This window comes from Talpa occidentalis, unplaced genomic scaffold, assembly GCF_014898055.3.
Source record: "Talpa occidentalis isolate TD23 unplaced genomic scaffold, MPIMG_talOcc4v2.1 talOcc4.12, whole genome shotgun sequence".
Classification (NCBI taxonomy): Eukaryota; Metazoa; Chordata; class Mammalia; order Eulipotyphla; family Talpidae; genus Talpa; species Talpa occidentalis.
The window spans coordinates 21,314,801-21,339,167 of record NW_023601212.1 but is presented as its reverse complement, the minus strand read 5'-3'; the positions used below and the strand labels follow the sequence as shown (position 1 = coordinate 21,339,167).

The 24,367-nt window shown below is 41.4% G+C and overlaps 1 long non-coding RNA gene across 5 annotated transcripts in view; it reads left to right on the top strand.

Annotated features, from left to right (window-relative positions):
- The window catches only part of LOC119240779 (uncharacterized), a 274,220-nt gene that overhangs the window by 139,738 nt on the left and 110,115 nt on the right, over window positions 1-24,367 (top strand). For all 5 annotated transcript variants that reach the window (XR_008551061.1, XR_008551060.1, XR_005124193.2 and 2 more), the window contains 2 exons: window positions 767-844; window positions 16,351-16,489. This is a non-coding gene — a long non-coding RNA (uncharacterized LOC119240779). The remainder of the gene's footprint in view (window positions 1-766; window positions 845-16,350; window positions 16,490-24,367) is intronic.

Here is a 24,367-nt window from a genome sequence, read left to right as displayed (position 1 = left end):
TTCCAGTTTATTTGAATGTTCATTGTATGCTTTTGGTTATAAACATCCTGACTTCTATAATGATTTGGGTATATGTATGAAACGCTTATGAATAGCCCCTGCCTCTGGAGTGATCTGGCAAGGCCGTGTTCAGTTCTCCCTGATCTTTCTGTTACAATGTCCTAGTATTAGTTTGCTTTTGTTTTTTTTTTCATTATGGCTTTTTTATCACCAGTGATGTTCTTTGCTTTGCCTGCATTATAAAATATTCATTTTTTTCTGATTTAATTTGCTCTTATATTCTTCCCAGTAACCTTGGAGGCATTTGTAATTTTTAATCTTTACCTTTTAAAATCAGTTATTTGGTGCTTCTGAATAGAAAATGATTTGTTTTACTCAGTTATTTTATATAGTATTCATATCTAATAACTGTCATGATGCTTTCTAATTTTTTAAATTATTAATAAAATATAATTAATCTTATCACTAAGTCTCGAATAGACTCTCCCAAGTTCTTCCCCACGTATCCTAGGTATCTACTTGTTATAATTTTTGTGCATTTTATGACCTGAAAAAGGTAGGGAAATAGTTCTCTAAATTATCTCTGGTGCAAATTTATCACCAGGGAGATTGGATAGAAGTGGAAGGAAAGTTAATGTTGGTGGAAGGCACTCGTTAGAGGATCCTAAGTTGTTACCACTTTTGATTTTAAAATTCTTTGTGCTAAGAGAGTGAAATGATGTTTCACAGTGATGACCCTGTCTGATGGATTGGTTTGTTTCTGCAGATTCATACCTTCCCACCTGGATCTCCTTTGCCTTTTTGAGGAGAGAAGAGATTGAAAGAGGCAGCAGGACCTGAAAAGGTAAATGACACTACCTCAGCCTGCCATACTTTGAAAAGACACATGGTGTTAACAGGTTTCATCATGTCATGCACTTCATGCAATTCATCAAACCACATTTAAATGAAATGTTACTGATAACCCTCCTGTTTAAAAATAATAGAGCAAGTGTTTTTATATTAGATGAAAATGCTTCAACTTCACTTCCATTGATTAAATATGCCTAATACAGGAGTGAAGAAAATGGAGCTGAAATTGAGCTTAGGTTACTCCTTTAGCATGTTACAAGTCTGTGGTGAGGGCTGACTTCTTTTCTTCTTGAAGTGCTGGGGTGAGAGTGACTATGCAGGAAGTATTCCTGCAGTTTTGAATGCCCTGGGGCAGGGAGCTGGGGGACATGGCATGAACTTAGAAATTAGATCACCAGATTTAGTGAATAAAAATGCAGCACATGCAATATTTGTGATATATTTATATTAAAAATATTTTTGAGGAGAGAATTTCCACCTGAATTTCATTGGGCATTCTATTTTTATGTTTATTTACAACACTATGTAAGGTTTAGTTGTATAGCTTCACACCTTTAAAAATGTATGTTACCACACCACACTCACCACCAAACACCAATAATCCTCCCTAACAGTCCATTGTGCCCTCTCCCTGCTTTTCTCCCTAACCCCACCCTCCTCTTAAGATTGCTTCAGTTCTGCAGACAAATTTCAAGGGTTTGTTTTATGTGTTTTTGTCTGTTCTTTGCTTTGTTTTTTATATGCCACATAGCCATGAAATCATCTGGTATTAGCCTTTCTCTTCATTTACTTTGCTTAGTATAATTTCTCCAGTTCCATCCATGCTGATGGCAAGTGATTATCTTTTTTATGACTGAGTGGTATTCCTTTGCGTGTATATATACCACATCTTATTGTAGGGAACTTAGGTTGCTTTGGGAATTCTGTGTTTATCTGGGAACCCTACTTAAGATGGATTGAGGAGAGGGAATAGGGATCTGGTAAAACAGTAAGAAGCAGGAAAAAGGAATCTGCAAACATGTGAGTGAATATATAGTAGACAGATGAAGACAATAATTGCTATACTTGTAATGAGATTTTCATAGGAGATCACAGAACATTCTTGGACAAGGTGCTGATCAGGGAGGGGGGTCTTCAGATGAGATCAGAACTGAGTTTTAAGGAAAACCGGAAATGAAAAGATGGTGATGATTAAAGAAGGACATTCCAGGTAGAACAAAACATGTTCAGAGGCACAGAGGGGTGAGATAACTCTAGTATCCTCCTCCATGAAACCTTTCTGGTTCCAGCCTGAGGGACAACCTTCCTTCCATTGTGCTTTCATAGCCCTTTGATGGTATGTGTATCATCTTGTTCTTGTCATTTCTATTACTGAGATATCCATGATATGAAGGAGGCAGGTTTTGGGACACACACGACACTCATACAGTGTCCTTGTTGAGCAGTAACCCCAGCAGTGGATCTGGTTGAACAGGCTCTGCTTTTGACAGAAGATTGAGAACAACCACAACAAATATATCAACAATTCCTAAGCAATGAGGAGATTTTGCATATATATATGTACTTAAGTAAACACCCAGAATTGATTTATATAACCACAGGCCTTAAGTATCTAGGACTCTTCCCCCTGAGAGAAGTAACAACAGGAAAGTAAACCCGATGGAAAAATAAGTAAAATTCCTTGCATTCCCCAAGATTTATCCTCAGGCAACCCTCACAGCTTAAGTGTATGAGGTAAATTCTCTACTGCAAGTCTCAGCAGTCTACTGCTTTTGAATGTTATCTTTTGGAGGAGAGAGCTTGTCCTCTATCGTGTATGTGATACTTTATCCTGTGCTTGGAGTCCTCTACAGCTTGAAGTTCTTCAACTTATGTGCTGTGCAAATAGATAAATGCCCTTGGGGCACAGAAGCTGAGGAGCCCTGGGTGTGTGTGGGAAGGGAACTTACTGGCTGTCCTCATGCCCTAATTGGTAGGATTGTAAGCATGTGTCACAAAGATTAAAATATGTGTGTGTGTGTGTGTGTGTGTGTGTGTATAAAGATGGTGGCTTCATCTAGTAGCTTTAAGATGTTATAAATTTTCTTTATTGTTTAAAATTCTACTTTCAGTACTTTACCAAGAGTAAGTGGCATTTTTGTTGTGGCTATCTTTGTTCTGTTGGTGGAGGGTGTGGGGGGAAGGCTGTTTGGGGAATTATCTAAGGGTTCAGAGTGGTTTGAGCCATTCAACCCTGGGAGCATTTATCCTTGGCCCTGAAGTTAATGTTGTATGTTGTTTTTCTCTTTCTTTTTCTTTGCACATTTCCTCAAAGTGCTGGCCTTCAAGGATTTTACGTAGACCTCGGAGGACCTATCTATTTTATACCTGACAATGCCCATATTTGGCTCTATGGTCTGCCCAGGAAATTTGCCTTTTTGGGCACAGCACGAAAGCCTGGTCTCCTTGGCCTTTCTTGGACCTGGTGCCACTGTTTGGGGCAGAATGAATACCATGCTTGCTTGCCCATCCCACTCCAGGTTGGTTTGTGCTCTCTTGCGCCACCTGCTGTTACCAGCGTCAAGCACAGTCTTGCCTTTCTCTGGCTTCCAGCAGGAGCCGGAGCCAGAAGCTCAGACCAAGCAGATGCTATTTAGGCTGCCAGAATCCTGTCCTGGTCTTATCTGTGCTGCCTCCACTGGCTCACTAGATCAGAATCCCAAATGTCCCCAGATGACTTGCCTCAAGTCACGCAGACCCTGAGCTCCTTGGCCAAAAGGAGGGAGCCAGCTCTTTTGGGAGTTGGTGACCAGTGACTCCTGCCAGCTTTCTGAATATGTGGTCAGTGGAGGCCAACTTTTGCCTAGCAGTGAACATGCAAATGAATTTCTTTCACAGTGTCAACATACCCATGGCAGTTGTCCTCTAAATGGTTCTCCAATATGCCCCCAACCTGTCCCCTGGTTGGGCCATTTAGTTTTCTCCCAAATTGCTCGGGTATTGAAAACTGTCTTTTTGTTTTTTATTTTTTTGTTTTTAAAGCACTGTGGTCATATCTACACTAAGACAAAATGTGGTGAGTCTAACCAAGGGATCACAAAGAAAGTGGAGATACTGCTTTTTATTAGTTAACTAAATACCCTCATTATTCTCCATTTTAGGTTAAAGTTCATTTAATGGTGGGGATTTATATGTTTGTTTTGTTCCCCATCACTCATAATCTGAGTCATAGTAGGCACTTCGCAAAAGCTTATTGAAATGAACAGATGCATTTTGGTCATCATCTTTCTTGGAAGTCTTTTTTTCTTTCATCTGTCAAATGTAAAAACTGTAAGATCTGAAATTCTGCAAGTTCATTCCTGATTTAAGGACTCCCTCCTCCTCCAAGTAAAACTGACTTGGTAGAAAGAAATGATGAATGATCCTAGCAGTTTCTGCTATTACTCTGGTATGAGTGAGGATGATAACCCTCTGTTATCTTCTGATGGTAAAAAAATGTAGCAGTGTATGTATCAGACGACAGGTGGGTAGATAGGAGATAGAACTTCCTGAAAGCAAAGATAACAGAATATTCTTATAAAACGCAAATGGGGGTTTATGCTGGCAACTGTTTTCTCTAGAACAGTTAATACTGTTCTAGATACAGTGGATACTAGAACAATAGATAGGTACATATCCGTTCAGTTCAAAAAACTTTTACTAAGCCACTATGTTGTTCCAGCAATGACATTGTGTGAGATGCTAGGGTCAAAAAGATTAATAAAGCACAGTACCTGACCACAGAGACAACGGAGAGAAATGATTTCCAAATAAGTTCCTAAAGGCTAAGAAAGAGCTGTATTATGGGAACATAGTGAAGGGTCACTGATTAAAGCTGTGTCATTAGGGAAGGCTTCCTGGAGGAAGTGATGCTTGTTCTGTTATCATTGGGTGAGAGATATCTAGTTGAATAAATATAGTCAGTGCACTCTAGGAAAGTTGAATAGCCAGATTCATTGATGTGGAAACTCTTTCTATCATAGAAAATCCTTTAGCTTTTCTGAGTTGAGTCACCTGGGAAATGCCCTTATCCCATAGGAAATGTCTTATAATCTTGGCTGCAAAAAGGGGCTGAGTTTTCTGTGGCATGTTTGCCTTGTCACCTTATTGGGATAGTCTTTTGGAGATTTAGGAGGGAAGAGGTAAAGGAGGGAATCTTACTTTCCTCTGCATCCAAGAGTCATGGTCTTTTAAGCAGCCTCTCTTCTGCAATATCCAGGGCCCTACAGGACAAGCACATCCTTGGGGCATCAGATCACGTTATTTGGGGGCAGCCTGCATGGCCAAGCTATCTGGAGCCCTTGACCAGACGTTCTCCATGAGATGCAGGAGGGGCAGGGTCGGAGCCTGTGTGGGCTCAAAGACAATAAACGGGCTGTTACCTGGAAACTCTCAGAGTAGCTCCTCTCTGAATTCCACACATTATTTTACCAGGTCCCATTGTGCAGATGGGAAAATTGAGGCTGAAGAACATGGAACTGCTTCCTAGGTCCTGGATCCTAACAGGTGACTCCTATATATTAACAGAGCCTCTTGTTTCTTACTTCATTGCTACAGCTAGCACCTCCCCAGGATGGGAGCCTCTGAGAGGCATTCTTCCCAGAATGTAGCGTTTTTGAAAGGGCAGGCCAGTTAGCAATGGCCAGTTTCCACTGGATGCCCTGCTTATGGGCTGGCATCATAGGATGGGGGCTCCCAGCCTCTTCCAGAAAGGTTGTTCGATCCCAGCCGTGGCAGCTGGTGTCGTCCCTGCCCTGGACCACCATCAGAGAAAGGAATCAAAGGGAAAACAAAGAGTGCAGCGTGGCTGCAGACCTGAGTCCTCCACGCCCACTGGCCTGAGGCGGGCCCCAGCAGGGCTGGTGCCAGGCGCTGTGCTGCTTCTCCGCCCCCTTCCTGGGCCCCACGGCTCATCTGCTTGCTTTCAGAACTCCAGCCATACTGAATGGGTCTTTGTGTGTGCCCCAGGAGCTGGCTCAGAAGAGCCCTGATCGAAATGCTGGACAGAGATGTCTCTTCTGGATCCAGGCGCAGCTCGGCGCTGTGCCCATCTCGCGGGAGGCAGGCCTTTCTTGTGCCACCGCTGCTCCCTATCGGGGAGGTGCTGGGACCTGGTGAATGGGGAAAATGCTCCGCACCCCTGCGCTGTGAGGTCATCAGTGGGGCCTGAGGGAGGACAGGGCTGTGGTCACGTTCCCCAAGCTCTTCTGCCCACGCCTCTTTGTTGCTTTGGCCCCAGAAATGACTGTGGTAATATTCATACCAAGAAGCACAGCTGAAGGTCACTCCTTATGTTCCGTTCTGGGCATTGTGCTAAGGGTTTTATCCCATCTAATTAAACCTTCTCAAGAATCCTGCGAGACACGTTGTCTTATCCCCATTTTACAGGTGGAGACACCAAGGTTGGAGATATTAAGGAAACTGTCCCTGGTCACTGGGAACATGGATGGGTTTCTGTCCTTGCCTCCTCCTCCTAGCTTTCTAGATTTCTCTTACCAGACATGGGAGTCCTAAGGTCATTTGTATGCATGTCAGCATGTTGGAGGTTATTAGTGGACTCAGGGACCCTAAAGGAAGCAAATCCTGGTTGTGGCAAAATGCAGTGTCTCTGTGCCATCGGAGTCCCACTCTGATTACCCCTTTGTGTGTCGCCCCTTTGTGCCTCAGAAAAATGTTTTAAAAATCATGAGTATCGTATATTTTTTTTAAGATAGAAGAAACTGTAGATAGATACAAAAAGTTCAGATACAATGATGTATTGAAAATTTTCCTAAAGAGCCCTACCCTCACCCACAGTCTGGCCTCTCTTAAGGGATCGAGGGTTGATACTGAGAAGTAGCTACAGCTCTCAGGGAGCAAAGCTCACTGACCCTTTCAGGGGACAGACACCTTAACCATGACTTTCAGAGTAGTTCTGTTGGCTGTGCCAAATGGCCAGCAGGGAAGGGCAGGGAGATTTTCGCTCTTTGCAAAGAGGCTCTGAACTGTCTATGGTAAAACCAACACACAAAAACAGCAGGAGAGATGCAGGTTAGATCTTAAAAGGAACTTCCTATTTCATGTGATGAGATAATCAGGCAGAATTGTTGTTTGTTCTCCATGGTTAGTTTGTTAGTTTTATTTTATTTTATTTTTTTCTTTTGAGAGAGAACTTAGCTCTTTGCCTTTCTAGGCTCTTGTCGTTATAGTCTGTACCTACCACCTCTGGGGTTAGAGGAATGACTAACTAAATGTCATAGGCCTTATGCAGAAGGACATGCCTTTATGTTCATCTTTCACCATGACAAGAAACTCGCTCAAAGTGGACTCCCCAGAGTTGTGCATGCTGTGGCCTGGCCCGCCCTGCACTGTGAAGAGAGACTGTCCCTTCCAAACCACTACTGCATTCAGCCCCAGCAACGGCAATGCTGCAATGACGCATAAAGTAACTGAGTACCTTTTTCCTATGCGTGTTTCTCCAAGTGGCTTCCTACAATTTTTATGTCTCTCTCTGATATCCAGGACGCTTTCCTCTAGCTTGTTTCTCCTAAAGCCACTGCTATCATTGTGGATTAGTATTACATTCTAATTGTGACATATAATAAATTCTTATGCTTTATCAACTGAAGCATCAGTGTGGCAGAGACATACCCATCACACTCAGGACAACAGCTTGTAGATGATTAAAGCCTAGCATGCAGGGTGCTGATCGGACAAGAGTCATAAGTACTCATGAGCTCATCCCTCAGCTCCAGTCCCCCAATATGCTGTCATTCTTTGGTGTTTTTCTTGGGAGTCACTTGTTTCTTTTGATTTGTTTTGCTACTCTCATTTCTGAGAGTGGAACTCACTATTAAAACAAATAATAGTTAAAGATAGCAGAATCCAAGTGCCTGAGTGATAAATTCAGGGTAGACATTGAAAAGGAATTTTTGATGGTAACAAGAAGGGTATATGCTTTGGGAAGACTAAACTAAAAGTCCTGTGAAAATAGATTAGAGTGGATAGACATGAGTATTGCAAAGTCGAGTGGGAAGCTGCAGCCCAAGTCCAGTGGAGAAATAATGAGAACTTCACCAAGGATAATTATAATAGTAATAAAAGAAAAGGACTAATTCTGGAAATGCAGTGGAGAAAGAATGGAGAGAGTTTGGCAACCAAGTGGCTATGAAAGAGGGGCAGGGCTGAGGAAGGAATTAACTATGACACAGTCTCTATCAGATTTCCTCAGGGAGCAGTTGGGTATTTGGCCAATGGCCAGTGGGGATAACTGAACTTTCTGCTCCTTTCTTGCTGACAAACAAGAAGGGAGCAACAGTAGCTTGTTAGTTGTGTAAACTTGCCCTCCTCACCTATCATTATGTGTGGAATATGACCTTGATACAGGGTGAGTCAGAGCCAGCAATGGGGTGGTGGACATAGGTTTGTATTTCCATGAGGGGTGACACTGTCATATGGGTTCTATTGCTCCATCCCAATGCTTCATGGAGGTGGTGTCTAGTACGTGAGTCACTTTTACTGAGTGGGGCTTTCTGTCCACAGAAGTGGGGAGAATTTTGCAAAGAATCAAGAGGGAAAAATTTAACACAGATTTAAGTGGCAGTATCCTGTATGACCAATAGTACTGGGAGACTTTTGGTATTTTTAAATTACTTCCCGCCTTCACTCTTCTTGTCACCATTTTCCTACTTATAAATTCAATTTCTGCTCATAAATCCTGCTCATAAAATCCTACCAGATTTCCTGGGTTTTAACAATGAAATGGAAAATGACTTGCAATTAAATTCTGTATATATTGCTTGCCATGCCATCTGAAGACGGTAGGCATTGGGAAGGGGAAGGTAGTGCAGATGGCATCCTATTGGCTGTCAGGATGAAGGATTTTGGTATGGAACCAGCGAGCTTGTCTCATTGGGGTTCCCCTGTGGAGACATTCTTTTATGCTGACTCTAGAACAAAAAAGAATATTCCTTCAAAAAGCAAAGCCCAGATGACTAAAACTATTTCTTAATAAAAAGACCCATGGTGGTTTCTTATGTTCTAGATTGGCCTCTGGCCAAGGAAATCCCCCAAAGATGAGCAGCTCTTGAGGGTTCAGCTCTATTTGCAACCAAGGACAAGAAATTTGACTCCTTATACAAATTTGGTTTCTCATGTTGAAGGCTCCTTTTAGCCCAAGATGTCTTTTCTTTTCTTGGTTGGAAACGCTAGTATCTACGCTTTGTGAATTAATCCAGGAAAACAAGGCATCCCTGTAGTTGAGTCAGGAAAACTTAAGTTTGTAGATTTTTCTTCCAAAGCACAGAGCTGTGGTTAACACTGAATGCTAGGTCCCCTTGCGGGTTGGAAACTGCTGGAGAGTTTCTGAGTCATGTGGATACTGGGGGTTCTTAGAGCATCCTCTTGTTCATAATGCCGGCTTTTTGATAAGGATGTTGAAGTCCAGCTTAGGTTCCTAGAATTTATTTACCCATCTGCAAGTGAAACTTGCCCTGATTCCTTTGTTTCCTAAGTTAAAAATGGCAGGTTCGACCTGAGATCCTGTTAGTGTCTATCTGAATAAAAAAGTTCAGTCCTAAATGGCAGTTCTAAATATCTCTGGACACATAAATGTCATCTTAGTTTATGAGAATAAGTTCAAATTTTCCTTTTCAAAAGAATCTGTGTCCCTGGTCTGAAGAATAACTTTGGAACATGGATATGCAATACTATTGCCTTACTTAGCCATGAATGGATACCTTCAAATGAGGATACCCTTCTAGGATCTTTTGTTGTTCTTGCAAAGCGGTCTGGCTGATTTTATGGACACCTTTCATAAGCAGCCAGTTCTCAATGGTCTGCACATGGATTGCATGCTTTGTGAATTATTCATGGATAATTTTTAACTCCAAACTTGTGCCATTGTTTGATATGTTCTATTAAGCTATGTCTCAAATATATGCACTCCTGTGTTCATTGCAGCACTATTTACAATAGCCAAGTTATAGAAACCATTTAAGTGCCCAAGGACAGATGAGTGGATAGGAATATATACAATAGAATACTACTCAGCTATTAAAAAAAGAAATCTTGCCACTTGTGACAACTTCGATAAAAATAGAAGAAATTATGCTGAGCAAAATAAGTCAAAAGGAGACAAATAATGATGGTGTCACTTATATGTAGAATATAGAGAAACAAACAAGCCAAAAAAAAAAAAAAGAGAACAAAACCAAATAGCCAGGGGTACCTAGGGGCTACTGTACACTCTGATATTAGGACAATAGAAAATAAATGGGGGGGCCTCCCTGGTGGCGCAAAGTGTTGGACGTAACCTGTGGGGCTGTCTTCAGCCACTTCGATGCAAGTTTGATCCCTGGCCAAGGAGCAACCCACACGGCGCAGCAGACCTCTCTTGTCTCACCCACTTCCCTTCAACAGTGTATTTCAGTCAATCAGCCTGTTCTGTACCCTGCTCTGTCTCTGGTGGATCCTCTCACACACACCCCTCCTGCACATCTGACCTGTGCCCCAGTTCTTGTGTGCACAAACAAATAAATATTTAAAAAATGAAAAAATAAATGGGGGGTAAACTTACTGGAAAATGATGACATATAATAACTTTCAAATCAGGGAAAAACAACCATGGAATTATTACTTCTATGATAATTTTTTTTATACAAGCACTGGGTACAGTCAGAATCGAGGGAGGGTGAGAGAATGCACCAGAGCCAGAGCGGGGAACAGAACAGGCAGACTGATGAAATACACTGCTGAGGGGAGCAGCGGGTGCGGCAAGAGAGGTCTGTGTACCATGTGGGACCCTCACCAGTGGCCGGGGATCAAACCAGCGCTGCAGAGGCTGTGGGCAGCTTTGCAGCCCAGCGCTCAACCACTGCGCCACCAAGGGAGGCCCTATGATAATTTTTTTAAAAAGATTTATTTATTTTTATACAAGAACCAGGTTACAGGCCAGATGCGTGGGAGGGTGAGAGGATTCGCCAGAGACAGAACGGGGAACAGAACAGCCAGACTGACAAAAGACACTGCTGAGGGGAGCAGCGAGCGAGACAGGAGAGATTCGCCATGTGGAATTCTCGCCGGTCAGCCGGGATCAAACCCGCGCTGCAGAGGCTGCGGACAGCTTCACAGTGCGGTGCTCAACCACCTACGCCACCAGGGAGGCCCCTTCTATGATAATTTTTTATTAACCTTTTTTATTTTCTTATATTATTGTTCATTTTTGTATAATATTTGATTTCTCCCATCAGATGTTGTCCCCATAAATCTCCTACCACCACATCACCTCTATGATTATTAAAAAATCAAGTCCTCTATATACTGACTTCCTCCCCAAACCAGAATATATATGAATGTGATTGCATTATTGAATCCTGAACCCAATAGAATTTCAAGAATGAAAGTGGATATTGACACATATAAGTTCTTCTGCCAACTTGAGATCCCATGGGGCTTGCACTAAAAGCTTCTCTAGTCCTTTCTCAAATAGTATTCAAGGGAACTGACTCTGAGCTATCTTGCCCATTCTCTTAAGCAGGATGAAAACCAATCAAGCAATGGAAAACCAAAGTGAAAATTAGTTGTGTCTCACTCCCTCTTTGGTAAAAGCACCCCATGCCTACTCTACCTTAAAAGGAGAACATGTACTTTTTTTGTACGTAGAGACTATACAATGCAGGCCCCCTGCTCTTTTCAGGGAGGGAATGTAAGCAGATCCATGAAGAAACCACTCAGCTCAGCAATTTTAGGACTTGTTGTAATTGGCCTGCCCTAAAAGAATTCAGCAAGCTGTACCTGTGCCAAGGAAAATACAGATCCTTCCCTGAAACAGTCACATAGGGTGGATGAGAGAAGCTGAACTCATCTGCAAAACTAAGTAGAAAAGCAAGGCAGACAGATTATTCCGGAAATCAGAAATGGACCATTTTCTCACTTAGTCGTGGGTGGAGGTCACATCAACTGAACTGGTCATATTAGGCAGGGTAAGTGATGTATTCAGGGGGAGGTTGTTGGGTAGAAGACTTCCTCCTTCTACCGCATTGTTTCTCTGAGGAGTAAGACCAATCTTGCTCCCCACCAGTTGCCCCAGTCCTTTTCTGAACTCAGCATCTTCCACCTTACTGTGGGTGCTGGGAGTAACTGGAGATACTCTCTGACATCCTTAAGCCTGGAAGAAACTTCTTACTGACTGATCACTCCTGACTATGATTTCTCACATCTATTTTCTATTAAAAATGTAAAAACTAGGAACACAATTTTGGGTGTCTATTATTTTTCTCCTTGCACCCTATAATTCTTTGCAGCACTGTACACTTGATGGGCTCCTCCTACTCCCCCATTTCTCCTGACTGCCACAAGAGTAGGCTTAGTGGTCCCAACTACAATCCTAGTGCTTACTATGGTCCTTGTCCCATAATAGTTCCAAATAATGAACACATTAGTTTAGATCACTATGGACATTTTCTTGCAAAATTTTGCATAATTTCTAACATTTTGATTTCTGTCATATATATTTGAGCATATAGGAGGTACATAGCCCACACTTGGCTGGTTGAGATTTTTTTGATGACTTGATTGTCTTGTCGCCGGGAAGGTGCTCTTGAATGTTCTTCCCGGGGAGGTGTGCTAGTAAGAGCAATGGAGAAGTTAAGTCTTAGAATGGCTTTAGCTTCCTTTCTGTTGCTCTCCGTTCTGAAGATCTTTCAATGCCATGCCTCTTCCTTCTTCTTCCACATTATCCTTATTCTTACCTCTCACCACCTCTTGAGACCCTGTGATGGTCTTGGAGGTGTTCCAGGTATCTTGAGCCTCCATGTAGATTCTCACTTCATTTCCCCCCCCCCCTTCTAAATTTCCTTTACTGAGTTCATGTTTCTCCTTTTTCCTTCAGCTCTAACCTCTGTGTCTTTACCCTGCTTGGATTAAGTCCTCTGTTCCCTCTACTCAGTCAGAGGTCAATTCTTTAATGTTTCATTTCTCTGGACTTCCATCCATGCCAACTTTCCACTCTTTTACGACTCTGCCCCAGCCCACATCATACAAACAAATCCCAAACACATACCAGCACTACTCAAAGCACCATAGTGTTTCTTTTTCCTTATTGGCAATCTGCATCTTTTTATTTCTCTTGTTCCTGTTTTTCTACCTGCCCTAGGTGCATTGGAAGGTTTATACACATTTACAAAAGATAGCATAATGAGTAACAATGTCACTTATGCTTTTTAACAGTATCATGTCACAAGTAGTGGCTATTCAACTGGAAGTGGCATTATAAAAATTACTATAATTCTGACTTTTAAAAATCCTGATTAATTTTAGGCTCTGTCCTTATATTCTGACAGTGCATACTGAAGTTACCATTTTTCTTTTTCTTTGTTTCCATGTCTTGCTGATGCAGTTTGTATGTGTATATTTTGCATACTCTTCCATGAGAATAGCCTACGATGAAATTGACATTGGAGGCAGCACTTAGAGATCAAGCAGTATTCAATTAAATCATATTATGGAGGAAATTCAGACCTGAGGGGTGGAGGTATTTGACAAGAGGCTTCTAAACATGTATTTTAAAACCTGAGATTCTCCTTAAATTAACTGAATGTAAGAGCTTTGTCTTTTCTTTTGTGTTTTCTAGTAGGATAAAGGGAATTTGTCTCCACCTGGGAGTCGTATAAATATTGAAATTACCTGAGATAGTAAAATAAATACTCTGTTCAAGAGAAAGAGAAGAAAAGGCAAGAAACACACTTTGAGTTTTGGTGATAATTGAGTGTATCAGACCATGAGGACCCATAGTAGTCAATATACTGTCCGTGAGCATTTCATGTGGAGAAATGCTTTGGGTCCATTTTCTCCTTTTGGACTCTAGATTGTTCACTTAATCAAAGACTTTAAGAGCAAAAGGGATTCCCAAGGGTTATTTCCTCCCAGTAAGTCTTTGTGCTTGAGCCCTCACTTTTACCAAACAACTGATGACCGACCCTCATAGGCTTCTCCAGACAGGAAGTGACCTTTCTAAATCTGAATTGAACTAGCAGAATGTTTTTCTTCTAGTGTATTAAAAAACATTCTCTGATGTTTCTCTCTATTGGTTCATTCTATTCTCTGAAGCCTGGTAGGGCAAATTCCATCCCTTTGGATATTTAAAACAGTAATTATTTTCTATATGGAGTTATATCTTCTTCTGTCAAAACCTTCCCAGTTTACCAAATTCTTCACTTGGGCTTTTCAGTCTGTCTATACTGTATGGACTGTTCCACTTTGCCTGGAGGCAGTCAGGATGCTGTGCTCAGTCCATAGGAGACAAGACTTCTTCCGACTCCATTCATTTTCCTGTGTGTCAGCCTCTAACCTAGGGTTCTTCAGTGCTCTCCACTTCCTGATACTTTCTCCTCGAGAAATATTTCTGAACTTAGATTCATCCTTCAGAGAAGTCCTAATGCTGAAGGCCCATGTGTATGGAGAAAGTGGGGTCTACAAAAGAAGCACCTTACATAGAAGGCTTCCTCCTATCTCACTTTCCACAAAGAATGGGCAAGGCTAGTCTTGCCCAAAATAACTCCCCACTAGTTGCCTTAGACCTTCAAAGAGTCCCCAAAATGAGAATTGGGGAATTGCCCAAAAGGGAATCATATGTATTAGCAACTTTCCTTGAGTTCTCTAATTCCTTTTTGTGCTTTATTTGACCTGACTTACAATAAATTTTAAGTGTCTTCAGGCAGGCTGCCCATCTCATATTCAGCCTAGGGTCCAATGTAGGTCTGAGAAGTAGTCCGTGCACAGTAACAGAATAATGATTTGACTTGTCTTCATCATCATCATTGCCATCATTTGCATGGTGAAGTGCTCTTTTCATGGAAGGCTGTTTTTTGCTATTTGTTTATGTAGCCTTTATTCCCATTGTTTTGTGTTTCCTATAGAGAAAGTCCTTGTGATTTTTAATAAATGGAGTTTTATGGAGTTTTATGATTTTACTGCAAGTTCAGTCTTCCCATATGGTGATGGCGGAATTATTGCAGGCCAGCGAGAACTGACACTTACTTTGCTGAAGTTAATATGAGTGTTTTATGCTGAACTCTGGACCTGAGTTCCCTTTTTCAGGATAGCCAGCTGAGTCACTGAGGCAATGTGAGAAGGTGAAAAGGACTTCAAGGCTTCAATGACTTAGGTTTGATCCTGATCTCTGCCATTTATTTTCAGGTCAGCTAACCACTCTGACCTCAGTCTCTTTATCCATAAAATGGAGCTAACCTAACTGCATCCAACATCTTAGAATTGCTATGGTGAAATGAGATAACGTGTCACAACACATCTAGAAAACTCTGACCACAGCACTCTGGTCTTCTGCAAAGTTTCTTTATCGGATTCTGCTATCTGCACTGGTAAATAAAGATCTTCCCAACAGACCCATTGGTTCTTTTCTCTGCTTTTGACGTAATGACAAATTCTCTCCTTAGGCTCAGGCAGGATTTCTCCATCATTCCCAGCATGCTGTCTTCATGTGGGAGAGTCAGTCAATACTCCTCACTGGTGCAGCTTGAGGAAGGTCAGTGAGCGTGATTTCCCTTCTCTCTAGTGTCAGAACAGAGTGTAGACACAGAGTGTGGATATAGTCAGGAAACCTGTAGCCTATCTTAGCTCCCTGATCTTAGGTTTTTCCAGAGCATTGGCTATCTTGCTTGGTGGCATGAGGCTCTGATTCTATTTGTGGAAAGAGTAATAGTTTTGATTTCCTACCTGTCTGCCAGAGTGGGTAAGAATGAATGAGCTTGTATCTCTCTGGAGAACGATTACTGTTTGGACATAGTGTCTGTTTCCTTCAAGGTAGGGAGAAGTGAGTTGGACTCCAAAAGGCTGAGTGGCCACACTCAGGCGAGAGTCCAGGAGACAGGACCATCACCCTTTACTCAGACGGTGGAGACCACGCCTGTCTCCCCAGAACAGCCCTGTGTGAATGTCCGACTTTATGATGCATTTGTGCCGGGGAGGGAATTGGACACGAAGCAGAGGCACATGGTTGGCAATCGCAACGGCCCATACAGAGCATCAGCTGTGCGTAGCTGACTCACACTACACTCACCTGGATTGAGAGACCTGCAGGCACGGAGATCTCTGTCTCTCCAGGGTATTTCCCTGATTAATTATGGAGGACCTCAACATGGCAGCTCACACAGAAGCCGTTATTCGTGGCTGGGGTCGGACCCCACACCCTCTGGGGCACACTCATCTCTTCTCTCGCCCTTCTCCCTGGGAGGCACCGTCCCAGCTGGGGACCGCCTTGCCATGCCCCACATCTCCCACAAGGGGGAGCCCCCGGAGGGCAGCTGGGGCTTTGGAATTTTGGAAGCGCTGAAGTTTTCTCCTCCTGTCCTCTAAACTGATTGTCGCACACCCAACTGTGAGATTCCTTTGTTGCAACATTGGGGTCTAAGATAACATTTCTGGAGGCTGCAGGAGAGAACCACAGCTGATACTATCTTTGATTGTTTGTTTTTATTTACCTAGCATTATAAACAGAGGAAGAAAAGTAACAAAGAGCTTGAAGACAAGCCAGGCTGGCAGGCCCTAGATGGAGGCAGGCGGCATCCGACAGAACCAGGAAATCTGAGGGGCAGCCGGGAGGTGCTGTGGCTGCAAAGCCCAGGTAGGTGCCCGGGAGTGCTCATGTGAAAGACAGGCACGGAGCTCTGATGACCCAGGAGAGAATGGCGTGGCCAGGGATGGTCAGGAGAGAGTAAACGGGAAAGCAGTCAAGAGAGGAGTTAGGAGGTTGAGGGAGCAGAGAGGGAGTGCAAGAGAGAAAAAAAAAATGCTTGTAGGGTGTGATGCAAAAGACTGACCACAGAGTGGGGAGAAGGAGGGCTTGGGAACTGAATCAGAGACTTAAACTGGTTTGAAGTTGGTTCCAACTCGGCTGCCCCAGAAACTTCACAGGACATTAGAGGCCGAGAGTTTGAGAGCTCAGTTGCACAAGAAAATTCAAAGTGAGTAGGTGTGCCTGAAAATCAATCTGATCCTTCTGGTGCGTGTCACACAGTCACACCTACTCCGGACTGCTGACCTAATCCAGAAGGAATTCTGGTCTGATGGTGTTTTCAGGTTCAGGCTTTGCCCCCTCCTTCCACTCTCCCATGGTTGCTTGAGGTAATGGACCAGGAGTCAGAAGTTCTCTTTCCAGTCCAGACTCTGCCACTTAGTGAAATTAGCTTAATCGAGGAAATGTTGGAGTCTCCTTTCTCTTTCTCTATAAAAGGGAGATAATAATATATTACTGGTGAGCCTTATAGGATTTTTCTGAGGATTGAATAAGTAAGATAATGTGAATAAATGCTCATAATAGATTATAATTGCTAACTAAATAAAGGATGGCATTACTAATAATTAATCAGTTAATATACCCTTACTATTCTCAGCAGGGCATTTTTCTGCTGAGCTCTCTCTCTCTCTCTGTGTGTGTGTGTGTGTGTGTGTGTGTCTATTTGTGGGAAAATTTAAATACATGATTCCCTATTTTTATTCCACTTTCTAGAGTTACCTTTCTGGAAGATAAGTAGGAAACTTTGTGTTCTTTCCTTTTCAGCCACCTTCAAATGTTCTTTTTCCCAGCCTCTGCTACATTTTTCTATTTCTCAAGCACACAGATAATGATTGATGGTGTCTGCTTGGCAACCTGGAAGAGTGATTTGTCTGTGTCCTGGACACTGTGCCTCTGAATAAATGTCACCCCATATCTCAGGCACATGATCAGACCCACTATGTTTGGAAGGAGCAAATAAGAAGCTGTATATATTCCCATCACCCTATTCCCTGCCTGGGATGATCTTGCCAGATCTCTTGTTACTTGGTCATTGAAATATCTCAGATGGAAAGTTGGGTTCTGCACTCTAGATCAGCTGATTCAGTTGATCTATGAAGTCTGAAGTTGACCTCAGTGTCTGTGGACATGATCACCCTTTCCTCGGGCTCCAGAAGCAATGTGGTATATGGGGAAGGCAGTATAGACCATGGGAAAAGGCTCTTCTCTATCAGTTAAATAAAGTTGTGACTACCTTTCCTTCCAGCATCCAAATGTAGAAGTAAGGTGTGCAGGGGAGAATACCTGAATACATCAAAAGTTTCTCACTCTCCTGTGCTATATAATTGTAAGGTATCATCATCATTATTTTGCTGCATGTCCTTTGCTAGTGATTTACCTGTATTTCACAATCTAACTTATTTGAAAAACTACCTTTCCCCAGCTGTTAATATATCCTCATACTTTTCTCCATCACTTGTCTGATACATTGAATATTAAATGAGATGCTAAGTTTAAGTCACACACCTACTCACCTTCAAAAAGTTGATATCCCAGCTATATCTCATGTCTAGATGCATGATGTATATAGAGACTGTTTTTCTATAACCACAGGACTTATATATGTCCCTTCTCCCTTTATATGTGTCCATGTACTTGCTCCCCTTTTAATGGAAAAAATGTGCAATAGATATTTGAACAGAAAACCTATACCAACATTCACTAGCATTCTTACTTTGAGAGCAAATTGAATAGGGAAGAGGCTCATGCTCTATCAGCATTTCAGCTGTTTTAAAGTCCAAAAGTGACCACATTACACAATTCATGTGGTTAAAAAAAATCATGGATCAATTTCTGTTTTGTTCCTAGTAATGAATATCAATATCTTGCCTCTTCCAGACAGACTCTCAGCAGCTTCAGATATTTTTAAATGAGTTTTTTTAAAATACATTTGCAAAGTCAATTATTTTGAATCTCATCTGAAGCAATTAAAAAACATCCTGACATTTAAGGTGATATTTTTTCCCAAGTAAAATAATTATAAATAATACTAATTATGAGCAAATCATTCAGTTACTCTCAGTCTGATTCAACCTTTAGGTTAATAAACCAATCCATTAAAATTCATCTTGCTCAAAGGACCAATTTGTTAAAAAATGTAGCGACCTTTCACCACAAGTATGATTGATATTTTCTTTAACAATAATCAGAGCTGTCTTTCCCAGAAGAGAATGTGGTCAAGTGGTAGGTAAAGAAAACTGGGATCTGTTTATGCCTCACTTGATTATACTTCTCAGTTAGGTATTTCAGTGTTGGTGATGATGATGATAGTGAGGATAATGTACAAGATGAAAACTCGAATTTCAAAAAGTACCTTAAGAGATGTCCGAAAGTCTTAGGACAATCATTCATCAGAACTGTCTATGCCTTGCTTACTCCAGGAAAGATTTTACATCCAACTCTCCTTCTTCTTCTGGTGTTTCATTCTCTACAAAGATGAAGGGTAGGAATTTGCAAATAGGTCCAAATCCAGCATGCCACCTGTTTCTGTAAGTAAAGTTTTATCAGAAGAAAACACATCCATTCATTTCTATATTGTTGATGGTTGCCCTTCTTACTACAAAGGCAGAGGTGAGTAGTTATAAGAAACCACGTAGCCTACAAAATAGTTATTTGACCCTTTACAGAAAATAACTGCCTTCCTCAGATATAAGGTAATTAAAAACAAAAGAAAACAGTCATCTTTGAATTTTCAACAGCAACAAATATTTGAGCAGTACTTTATAGTTTATGAAGTCTGACTGTGTTATTTTGTAGCAGGTATTGTTATCCTCATTTAACTGATGAAAAATTACATTTTTCCCCCTATGGTCATTCAGCCTCTAAGGGGTGTAAGTGGTACCTGATCTCTGAAGAGGGAAGAACACCATGAGGATGGCAGGGTGAGGGAAGCAGGTGAGGGGGCTCACACACTGCAGTAGTGGTAGCTTCTCTCCCCTTCCCCCACAAATGGCCATTGTCAAAGATAGTAGAGGAAGGAAAACTCTTGACATTCTGTTCCCTCTTTATCCGACCTTGACCTGGGTAATTTAAACCTTGTTCTAGTTCTATGTCCCTATTCTCACCACTAGAGTAATGCTAATAACTAAAGAAAGGAGAGCAAAGTGCTTTGCAGTCAAACAAAGCTTAGCTTTATTGCATCAACTCTCGCTTATCCATACTGAAGGAATGTATCCACCCTGAAATTGGCACTGTGGCATGGACATTCTGAAACAACCAGGGACAGAAAAGTCTTTGTTTTTGGAATATGCTATCTTGTTAAATGTTTGCTTTTTGAAATGGCAAATCCCCTCTTAATTATTTTTTTTTTAGCTCAGTTAAATATCAAAATTATCTTTTTTCCCCTTGAACTCCTTCCATTTACTGGCAAGATGGGCACTAAATGCTGGAGATCAGGACGAAAGAAAGTTTAAATTGAGACCTTGCCTTAGAGACCTATTGATATAAAAATGATAGTTTTTGCCGAGACCAATGACTTTTCTTCTTTTAAGAAAAAAACCCAAAAAGAAGCCAAATAACATGCACACCTCCTGGAATCATGGGAGAGACCCAGCATGACTCAGTAACAGGCCCATGTGGCTTTAGATACCATCTTAAATAGTTTAACAAGGACAAACGAAGTTGGAGGAAGAAAGGAGAAGTCCAGTTAGGGAGTTTATGAGGAAAAAACCAAAGGTATGCATTTAAGTTGTGCTTTCTCCAAAGAAAAGCAATAATTTGATTAAGTCTTCCTGGAGAGGCCCTTACAAAAACAAGTTTACATATAAGTATCAAATGTATTCTCTACTCAGCCTTCAGAATCTCTCCCATGAAATAAACGTCCTGCCAAAAAGACATTTTGGGATTGCAGATTTTTGCTCCCCTACAGTCCTGTCTTTTGGAACTTCTCAAAAAGTTCCACATTTCAGAAGTTGAGTTGTTCATTTATTTCATAGAACCAGTCTGAGTCCTGAGAATAAATCAATGCAATTAAAGCATTGTGTTCATTTTAGACCAAAGTGAATCTCCTATGTCAAACTTTTCCTGAAGCTTCCAAACCAAAGTTAAGGATTTAAACAATTGAGTGAATTAAATTTTCCATTCAACTAACTTTTATTTGGGGTGTCCATTGTGGCAGACATGTCTAGGGGTTGAAGAAATATCACATTAACTTTAACTTAGATGTCCTCCAGGAAATGACTTATTAGAGGAACAAATATGTGCATACATGTTCATAATAAATATGAGAAATAAGCAATGGGCTGGGAGTACAGATAAAATCTTGGGCATGCTCAAAGGAGAAGTTCTTCCTTGTTGGAAAATCACTGAAATATTGTGGATGGAGTAGCATTTTGGGAGACTTGAGGAATAAGTAGATTTTAGACACTTGGACATTCTAGGAGGTGACAGAGGCATAGAACAAAGTAGAGGATGTGTATGTGACCAGAAAAGCTTCATCCTGTGTGGAACACATGGGTATATGGGACCAGCAGATGATAAGGTTGCTGGAATAGGTCAGTGCCAGATTGGAGAGGACCTTGGATTGGTAGGCTTAAAAGTGATTTTTATCCTGTAGATGATGAGAATCCTTAATCATTTTGGTGCTGAAGAATTACATGATCATAGCTATGATTTGGAAAAGAGTGTAACGGATGTTTGAAAAGAACTTGGAGGCCAGATCACCAATTAGAGGCTACAACAAAGGTGAGGCTACAACCAGGCCAGGTGATTAAGGTTGCTCCTTTATCTTATACTCACTCTATTGTGAGACAGCTCCTCTCTCATAGCCCTGACTACTGTAGGCCATAGCACTGGCTGAGGGCTTTCTGAGGGCATTTATTTAGTGCCATGCCAGTGGCATTTACTCATAAAACCAAAAGCCATTGGGGCCAGAAATAGGGGTTTTGGTTACTTCCCCAGACAGGATGCAGTTGGGGTGATTATACATGTGATTCATCGAGGTCGGGAAACAAGTCCTCCACAAACAAACACCCCTCCCCTCCAGGCAGTGACTCACAGCTCCTTCAGTTTGGAAGTCTCTGGAGTTCAGGAAGAATTTTAGGTGTGATGTTAAATCATAAATCCTAAGTGTGCATTGTTGCAAGAGAAATGTTTTTAATCATTCAATCGTTCAAGCAACAAGTATTTATTGAACCCTTACTGTTTTAGGCACAGAAGACATGGAATTAGAAAATATAATCCCTGCTATATAATATTCCCTGATTTAGCTGGGGAAACCAATACAAGTTAAATAATAAGGAGTGCACACCATTAATGCTATAATAGAGAAATGTAAGCTGTAATAAAGGGTTGCAAGAAAGACTCATGACTGCTTTTGGAGGGGAAGAGTGGCATTGGAGTTGGGGCTTAAAGAATAATTGTTCCTCATTTATTTATTTATTCATTCAACAAATAATTATTAAGCACTTACTATATGCCAGGCACTGTTCTAGACACAAGACTTCATGCTTTTTGTGGAGTTTGTATTCTAGTGAGAGGACTGGAAGTCAAACAAATCTCTGCCCTCAGGGAGTGTACATTCTCATTGGGGTACCAAACAGAGAGCATCAGTGAGCATTTCATTTCCAAGAAAGAACATGTACAAAAAGAAGCAGTAATGCAGGTCCACTGGGAAGGGATGGAGAAAGAAGCCTTAGGGTTGGGAGTACCTAATATGACAAGAGGGCTTATTTATAGAACTGAATGAGGATGGGCAAGTTGCCTGGACTCTCTTTGGCTGGAGTTGACAGACAGAAGATGGATACTATTCTTACCTGGAGACTTACAGCCTCCAGTACCCAGACATTCTGATTTTACAGTGTCTATCAGGCAAATGGTGTCATTTGATTCAGAAACCGGAGTACTGTGGCTGGGACTCACTGATAACTTCTCTGTACCTTCAGTGTGACTATTCAGAAATGGCCCAGTGCCATGAAGATAAAAACTTAAGGTACCAGCTGCCTCCTTGCTTAAATAATATTCAGGTCAAATTCTGTAACAGCCAACTCTGACTGGAGGTCAACCTTGATTCTCACTTTATCAGGTTGTCTAAAATAACCAGGCCATGAGGTGGTTATTGTTATGGTACTCATTGGAATGGGATTTGACCTATATAAGGGAAAGAACTAGGACAGAAATAGCACTTCAGTCTGTCACAGGCTTGGAGAATTCAGAATTAACAATTGCAGAATCATAGACCTGGAAGGGACTCAAGGTGACTTAAGGTGATCCTGGCTCCTACCTCTAGGAAGATATATGCCAGTCTGAAAATTTAATATACATTCTAGAGCTCGTTATTTTCACAATATATAAAACTGTACCCATCTTGAATAGTATAGTTCCCTTCAGAGTACTGATGCTGCCTCACCGTGGTTTAAATGCTTCAAACCTGCTATCTTACATTAGACCTCAGCACTTTCAGCATATTCTTTCAAGCATACTTAGTGGGAGAAAATCATTGTCTTTGAAGGATGTTTTACCATTAAAGGAAAGTGCCATATCCAATTGATTCAGCTTGATGATAGCATTTTTGATTAAAAAATGAATTCAAATACAGTTATGAAATGATGAGGTAACATTTTGGTTGGCTCACAACTGGTTCAAAAAGGGACTTACCAGCAATTGCAAAAGTAGTAAGTACGTGTTCTCCCCGATGGCTAATTTGAGAGTATATGAACTCTGGTAAGCAGTACTATTTCTCACTCTACTTGAACTATTGAGGTCAAGGAATGTGCCTTGTTTGTCTCAAAACACCCACCTACCACAGAGGCAAGTACAGGTCAAGGACTATGTTGAATGAATTAAAACAAACAAACAAATAAACAAACAAGAATGTCATTCTTTTATGATCACATCATGAATTCTTTTTCAATTTTGATTTTTTTCACCAAATAATGAATCCCACCTCTTACTGTGAGGCTAATTAGTCACTACATAACAAGGGAAGCAACCTGGGTGGGTAGAACACTGTGGGAAGAGAATTCAGTTTCTAGACTAAACTCTTATGAGTAGGATGGGTGGTTTGGGAAAGTTACTTACACATGTTTCTGTCTTTAAGTGAAAGGATTGAACAACATGATGGCTCATAGTCCACTTGAGGAATAAAATAGAGTGAGTACTTTCTAGGTGTCTCTCTGCATGTTGTGTGACATGTTTTAATGGTCTTCATATTGCTCTTAACTTTTATGCTTACAAAGGACAGAAAGTTTGATGTTTACAAAGGACAGAAAGTTTGATCCTAATACTTATCCTTACAAAGGACAGAAAATTCAGTTAAAAAACAGTTCTAGGAAAGGAAAGGTTACACCAGTCTCCAGAAATTACCAGAATCAAACACTTTCATGACATATTTTCTCCAACTTTGTCCCTGGCTTCTCTCTCTGAGTCAACTTTTGTCTCAGATTTCCTCCTTTCATGAGCCTAAGGGAGGATTTCCAGGCCAGGGAAAGTAGATACCATGACTGTCAGCTGCTATGGGACCCAAGGTTGGGTGGTGAGCATGCAACAGCCCCTGAGAAGGGGTTGCTGTACAACCAAAAGAAAAGTTTCCGGGAGCTCCCAACCTATAACTCTCTCTCCATGCATTTTAGCTGGTGGCCTTCTCAACAACTTGAAGAGTCCACCCAAATTCAAGAGCACCTCTCACCCCCAGTCCCTGAGGACTGACTTCCTGGGAAGCACAATCCCTTT